This window comes from Simochromis diagramma, unplaced genomic scaffold (assembly GCF_900408965.1).
Source record: "Simochromis diagramma unplaced genomic scaffold, fSimDia1.1 OVJJ01000630.1, whole genome shotgun sequence".
Lineage (NCBI taxonomy): Eukaryota > Metazoa > Chordata > Actinopteri > Cichliformes > Cichlidae > Simochromis > Simochromis diagramma.
In genome coordinates, this window is record NW_024386927.1 from 678,303 (window position 1) to 686,007 (window position 7,705).

The 7,705-nt window shown below is 39.3% G+C and overlaps 1 protein-coding gene across 4 annotated transcripts in view; it reads right to left on the reverse strand.

Annotated features, from left to right (window-relative positions):
• Positions 1-6,278, reverse strand: part of LOC120736690 (epidermal retinol dehydrogenase 2-like) — a 32,009-nt gene extending 25,731 nt beyond the window's left edge. Inside the window, exon 1 of one of the 4 annotated variants that reach the window (XM_040036966.1) lies at positions 6,119-6,278. The gene's annotated coding sequence lies outside the window, so the exon portion shown is untranslated. The other 3 variants (XM_040036963.1, XM_040036964.1, XM_040036965.1) reach the window with 3 other exon arrangements.
• Between the last annotated feature and the right edge of the window lie 1,427 nt (positions 6,279-7,705).

Consider the following 7,705-nt stretch of genomic DNA (forward strand, 5'->3'; position numbering starts at 1 on the left):
AGCTAATTATAGGCCAATCTCCAACCTTCCTTTATATCAAACATCCTTGAAAGAGTAGTTGTCAAACAGCTAACAGATCATCTGCAGAGGAATGGTTTATTTGAAGAGTTTCAGTCAGGTTTCAGAGCTCAGCACAGCACAGAAACAGCTTTAGTGAAGGTTACAAATGATCTTCTTATGGCCTCTGACGGTGGACTCATCTCTGGCTGTGCTGCCTTTGGGCCCTTGATGTCTGCTCTTTTGAAACGGCTGCATTACCAACACCTGTTGCAGTGCAGCCCTATGAACTGTTATACACAGAAATGTTTAGTTGCCATGCTTCTTTTCATGTCTGGCATTCAGCCTAATCCTGGCCCACCTGAGTAGTTTTAAAAACATGCCTGGGTTACATATTTTACATGTTAATGCCTACCTGCCAAGATAGATATGGTGTTCATCGTCCAAGACAAGGTGGTGTAATAGCAATGTATGTTAAATGTAGTTTTTCATTGCGAATGAGGCTTTCTAAATCTTTTTCGAAACAATTTGAAATTTTAACTTTAAATCTGTGCGGTGCTCAGTTTCTTGGCTGTATAGCCAACAACAGCTACAACACCTTGGTGCAGGCCTTAGAGCCCGACCAGTATCACATATTTTTAATCTTTCCAGTCAAACTAATACTGTCCCTGATATAGCGATGAGCTTTTGTACTACTTTCACTTAAAGATTGTGATCCCACTTATTAATAACTATCGACCCATTTCTAAACTTTGCATCCTTGCTGAAGCACCTGAGAAACTGGTGAATGACAGAAATATTTGGATAATATTCTCTCCCCCGATCAGTCTGGTTTCAGAAAGCAACATAGCACTGTCACAGCTTCGATTAAAGTTTTAAATGACTTTGTGGAAGCTTTTACTGTGTGGCACTTTTTATAGATTTGTCAAAAGCATTTGACACAGTACATCATAAGCTGTTATGTCACAGACTTTTAGATATTGGCTTTCCAGACCAAGCTACTGACTGGTTTTCAAATTATCTTTCTGATCATAAGCAGAGTGTTCACGATGCGGTCCACGATTGTTCTTGTTATCCAAGTGTCACAAAAGGTGCACCTCAAGGCTCTGTATTAGGACCGACACTATTTGCAGTTTACATTAATAATTTGGAGCAGAATGCATCTGCTGCATCTCTACACTGATGACACTTTTGTTTACTATCACACAAACTCAAATGCCCTGGATTTTGATCATCTACAGATTGCATTTGACATTATTCAGTCACATTTGTTCCGTCTCAAACTCGTACTGAATGCTGACAAAATGAAGCGCATGTTGTCTACAAACTAAAAGAAATACCTGCCTAATTGAATTTGTGTGGTTATAAACACCTAGCTATCTTAATAGATGAATGTGTCTCAAGTCACATATTAAAAATTAATTTGAAAAAAAGCTCAGATTAAAAGTAGTGTTCTTCTATAGAAATGAATCAAAAACAACTTTGCTACCACGTTCTTACCTCACGTTGATTATGATGAGATTACTTATATGAACACTCCCGTGAGCTCTTTTACAGACACTGCTTGATCATGCAGCGCTATATTTCACCATTGTACTTTTTACTCTTTGGTTAACTGGCCTTTCCTGTCCACACACAGACTAATGCATTTGGCTTGTTCGGAGTCCCAGACACTTTCCTGCACCTCCCCAGATAACATCATCCACAACGACATCTGTGCCAAAAATGTGGAGCAGGTGGCCACGATCCCGGAGTCTCTGAGGCAGGCCAGACTCACGGCCAAACCAAGTGACGGAGGAAGGTGGAGTATCTGGGGTACCACAAACCAGCAGCCATGTTCTTCACAGTGATGAGAATAAGGCCATTAAAATAACTTTTTTCAGCGACTGGTAATCTAACCAATTACTTTTTCTATCATTACAACGCCGTAACCGTTACTAACAAGAAAATGCGGTGGGTGCGTTACTATTTTTCAACACACAGATGCTTGAAGCCATCTTCATCTTACCGTGAGCTAGGGAGGGTGAAACAATTGCACAAGTGCTGCTGATTGGCTGAGGAAGAGTAAAGTAGTCATGGTAAATCAACCAGAGGCAGGCATGGGCGGGTGTTGACATACAAACAGATATGTAGAGCGATGAGACAAAGTCATGGAGAGTCCAGATAATTTAAAGGCAGCAAACAGCTGAAGTGGAAGTGCAGAAATGATTTTTCTCTTAGAAGAGATAAAAGGCTAGTACCCATTTACTTTAATAATATAGTCATTTTTATAACAAACAGCTGAAGATATTTTAGTATGTTCAAGTATGTTTAGTAATTTATATTTTAGTAGAGTTCATTAAGAGGGGATCCAAGCTCTTTTACATATTTAAACTAGAGATGGACCAATCCGATATTACATATCGGTATCGGTCCGATACTGACGTAAATCACTGGATCGGATATCGGAGAGAAATAAAAAATGTAATCCGATCCATTAAATATCAAAAAAAGCACCTCACAAAACTTGCGACACTCGGCTCATAACCGTAGCACGTCGCAGCAGTGTGCTCACGTGATAGAGCGGCTGTGTGTATTTGTAGCCTCGCTACCAATCCAGCATTTCATCTCCGAGGAAGTTTTCCCAGAGAGAAGTAAAGCAAGTGTGTAAGTTCATCTCTGAATGTTTGTAAAGCATTCCCACATTAAGCTTAACAACCTATGGAGCGACTGCCTCTCTCTCTCCTGCTGCCACTTCAATCATGAAACTGATCAATGATCAGCTGATCGTCTCTCTTCTTTGTTTTTGTCTCACTTTGCGCCAGAAAGAGGAAACCAGCGGCTGAACAACAGCAGCACGTTTAAGCTTGATAATCTGTTGTTAGAATTTATTTAATATTACTTTCTACACCAGGATCTTTTTCTACATAGCTGACGCTGGTAACTGTGCAGGGGCGGATCTAGCAAAGTTTAGCCAGGGGGGCCGGTAGGGCATGAACAGGGAAAAGGGGGCACAAAGACATACTTTTCTTTCTTACTCTCATTTAAAATGTCTAGCTTTTAATAAATAATTATCTGAATCTTACACCCAAAGTTTTAATCTGATGTAAAATGTATAGAAGTCCATTACTGTATATAGTAACTGTTAAGTCTAGTATACCCCAGTAAGCTATAGTACTTTTTCCTTTGGGAAGGTACCATCTGTGCAGTTCTGTTAAAGAAAGATGTTGAATCTATTTAATTATTCTTGAAAAATAATTTATTTCTGTGCAGTTTTTTTTTCACACTGCATCAAATTAAAGTTGATTACGTCAATTAAGCATCATGAGGTGGAGGGTGGGGGGTTGGGGGTGGTTCCCCCCTTTTTTTTTTTTTTGCTGGGAGTTTTAGAGCCCTATTAGTTAGGTTGCTTAATATTCCTGCTAAGTACTCCTTAAAATACCAGAATAGGGAGGATGGAGCAGGTTTAAATTTATTAGATTGATCAGTGTTGCTCAACTATGAAATATTTTGGGTGCAGTGTATTTTTTTTTTTTTTTTTAATTTATTTATTTATTTATTTATTTTTTTAAATACAGGTTTAACAGAATAGCTTTAGTTTTTTTTTAAACTTGAGTATGAACTTATACAAAATGCAGCAAGATATTAAAAAAACAGTTTTATTGATTAAAAAAACACTATATCGGATTCATATCGGTATCGGCAGATATCCAAATTTATGATATCGGTATCGGACATAAAAAAGTGGTATCGTGCCATCTCTAATTTAAACATTTTCTAAAGTAATGCAATAGTTACCTTTCCTGGTAATTAGTTACTTTTACAATATTGTAACTCCATTACTACTTAAAAAAAGTAACTAATTACTTTTTCAAAGAAACTTGCCCAACATTGGTTCTTCACTGCATTCACAAATCTTCTGTGGCCTCTTGCCTGGCAGCTCTCACTTCCAGCTTTTAAAATATGAACATTAACATTCCTGCTACTATTAAAGCCGAGGGACAGGATAGGTTTAACAAAACAAATACAAAATTGTAATTAGAGCAGGGCGATATGACCAAAAATATTTATCACGATACACATTTGAAAATTTGCGATAACGATATAACTGACGATATAATTGACACTAGACAAAATACTTTACAACTCCTCAACTTTATTAGTGCAAAATAAAAAATAAAATAAAAAAAACCCATCAATGTATTTTCACTTAAACAAGCAGCTGTTTTTTTATGTGCATTAAAGTTATATAAACTTTAACAGTGCAAATTCCTCGCTGACAGTTTAACCAAAAGGCATTTCCAGTGGAAACTGGCCGACACATCCTCAGCACAACCATGTATAACATCCACAACACTTAAAAAGAGGTTAAACACACACAGTACGGTAACATTATGTTGAAGCACAGTACGTATCACTCCGAGAGGCTCCTGCCTACGACAGCCGTAGTGCTCCGACAATCCATCAAGCGGTGCGGCTTCGTAGCTTAGCAAAGTCGTACCAAAGCATTTGACAGATTTTCGAGTGCCGTGCACATAAAATCGTTTCAAGGTCAGTAAACACAACCAGAGTTCATACATAAGGCACACGGGATTATAAGGAGCTCTGTCGACTTTCAGAAAAATCAAAGGATTGATTTTAAGTGTGCCGTATTTTCCAAACAACACGGTAATAACGACGGCCCGCTAGCATGCTCTACCAAAAATAGTGCTTTGTTGTGTATCTGACGGACGAAAGCTAAACCAGTTCCACACCAGTGAAGCTGCAGCATTTTTACAAACCAGTTCTGCTTCATCTGTTTCATTCAACGATCCACTTTCGCTCTTCTTATTCTGCGTCGCCACCATGTGCGTATGCAAACAAAGGCACTGCGCATGCGCGTTTTACCCATATTCTATTGCGATATTTCATTTTCCTATCATTGCCCAACATTACACCGGTATTATCGTGACCGTGATTATCGGTATAGCCCAGCCCTAATTGTAATGCGTTTCCTATCTTAGTTTCCTACAGTCAAATGTAAGGCTATCTGTTTAAAATCTAGAGGCTGGCTGCAAATGGGCCATGCAACATGATAAAGAGCCAAACACACCTGCAACAAGAAGGGCTGAAGAATCAATGAGCTGCAATGGCCCAGTCAAAGTCCAGACCTCGACTGAAATGTTGTAGTGGACCAGAGCAAGAGCTGTACATGAACAACTGGCAGCAAACCTCAAAGTAAAGCAACGCTGTTTAAAAACTGACAATGATGCCAGACTGACAGCCATTCATTACTTCAATGTGTTGCTGCTAAGGACAGCTAACTGCTGTCGAATCAACGACCGTGTTAAATAATGACATTGTATAATACAACATGTGCTGCTCGTCAGAGGTTGTATTACTTTACTTTCAGAAGCTGGCAGGGACCCGATTTTATTTCTATAATGAGTAAATGAGAAAAACCTGAGAACTCAATGTGTGTACTTTTTAAATATATGCCACAAAACTGAAATCACCCTTCGCAAAAACCTCCTTACACGTGAGACAGAATTTGCAGACAGCACCAAATCGCAAGGCAACAACCACTTCCTCTTTGAACGGTCAAAACCTCAAAACTCTGAAAACTGTTGTCCCGATTGGACAAAGGTTAGAAAGTAGGTTTCGTGTCAAAGGTAATCAGGACACCTTTTGCTTTTTAAAACGACTGCAGGCTTTTCTGGGACAATTAAAACTTGAGTTGTTGATTGTCAAACATCCGGGTAAGTAATTTTCTGGTGATGAAGTTTTGTATGATTCACTAAAAGTAACCAGTTCTAGGAATTTAGACAAAAACTTACTCAAAAATCAAAACTTGTATCTTGTTGCGAAGCATCACTGGCAGTTTAACACCAGCTTAAACACGCTGCCGTGTTACAGCCGTTTGCAAAAGGCAAGCATATCATGAAACACTCTGATGCTTTCAGCTGAAATTAACTTTCATTAACTCACCAAAAACCGAGAGTCCCGTTCAGGCGGTTTGACAGTGAACCCGTTCCCTCGCCTTGTTGGCACACACCGCATCAGTTTGAGTCAACCTTTGCTCTCCACATAGGCTAACGTTATCAAACTGATAACGGAAACTAATAAAGAGTATCTGTAGAGTTCGCAGAGAAAGGAAACGTACCGTGCTCTTTATTTGGTGGGACAACACCGCGTCTCCAACACAAGCCGTTCAATATTGTGTCACAGCAGTTTGTGTAGCCTGAGGGCGAAGAAGCACGATGTCACATCAAACAGAACCAACACGGATATGCGGGGTGTGTCTGTGCCTGTTTTCTGCCCAGATGCATCATGGGACTTGGAGTACGTGTGCTTACTGTTACGCATACAGCGTGTAATTAGCCACATGCTACATGCTTAAAACGCTTCCATGCCTTTAAGCATGTAGACACTGTCAAACCTAACCTTTTCAAACCAGGCATGAAAATGAGAAAGTAGTGTGACTTAAATGACTTTAATCACGCCATGCTGTGGTACTACAGGGCTGAAGGTTTCAGAAGCTGCGTGTCTGCTGGGATTTAAGCATAAAACCAGGTTACATAGAGTGATCTGTTACAGACAAAATATCAATTGTTCTATTTAAAAATGGTTCAAAAGGTGACTGTTGAGCTCAAAGGAAGGCAACAGCATAATTCTAATATTCAGTCGTTACACCTGAAGTATATAGACGTGTGTGTGTGTTTACTTACTTTACCTGCTGTTAAACACTAAACTGCAGGTAAAGTAAGTATTGAACACATCACCAGTTATCATCAATGATCCAAGCAATGCTGTCACATAGTGCAAATTCATATCAGCTGGTTCAGTCCCAACTGATAAAGCCTGTAAAATGATGTCTCATTACCAAGGTGTCACACAAATATCTCATGGGCAAAACCAAAGAGCTTCTGCAACACGCTTGTGGCCGTATTGTTGCAAAAAGTACCAATGGCACTGGTTATAGAAGAATTTCTAAACTAATAATTATTTTAACTATTTTATTATAATTATTATTTTACCATAAATCGGGTCACAGCCAGGTGTTCCCTGCAAGATTACAAGCAGAACAGTGAAAAGAATTATCAGAATAGTTGTACAAGAGCCAAGGACCACATGTGGAGAGCTACAGAAAGACCTGGGATCGGCAGGTACAGCTGTTTCAATGCAATCAACCGCCATAGCTTCTTGTATGCACGCCTACCATGCAAGAAAAAAACCATGTGGAAGCATGCTCAAAGTTTGCAGAACAACATTTTGACAACCCTGGAAAATAAAGGAGAATATATTCTGGTCGGATGAATTCCTTTTCAATCTCAACAAAGTTGAACTTTTTGGAAGCTGTGATACACTTTTGAAGGTCAAAAGCATATCACTGCTAAACACCAACAGCGACATTTGGAGATGGTGAACATCATGATGTGGTGCTGTTTTTCAGCATACAGTATTGGTACGCCTCACATAACTGAAGGCAGGATAAATGGAAACATTTACAGGGACATTCTTGATGAAAATATGCTCCCATCTACCAGGATGATGAAGATGACACGAGTGTGGATTGTTCAGCAAGACAGTGATCCCAAATACACAGCCACATGTTGGTGGAATTGAACTCAGGACCTTCTTGCTGTAAGGCAATAGTGTGCCACCATGCTGCCCACCTTCAATATGTATATTTAACAAATATTTAGGACAGCTTTCTTCCATTTGCACAATATCTCTAAATTTAAATTCA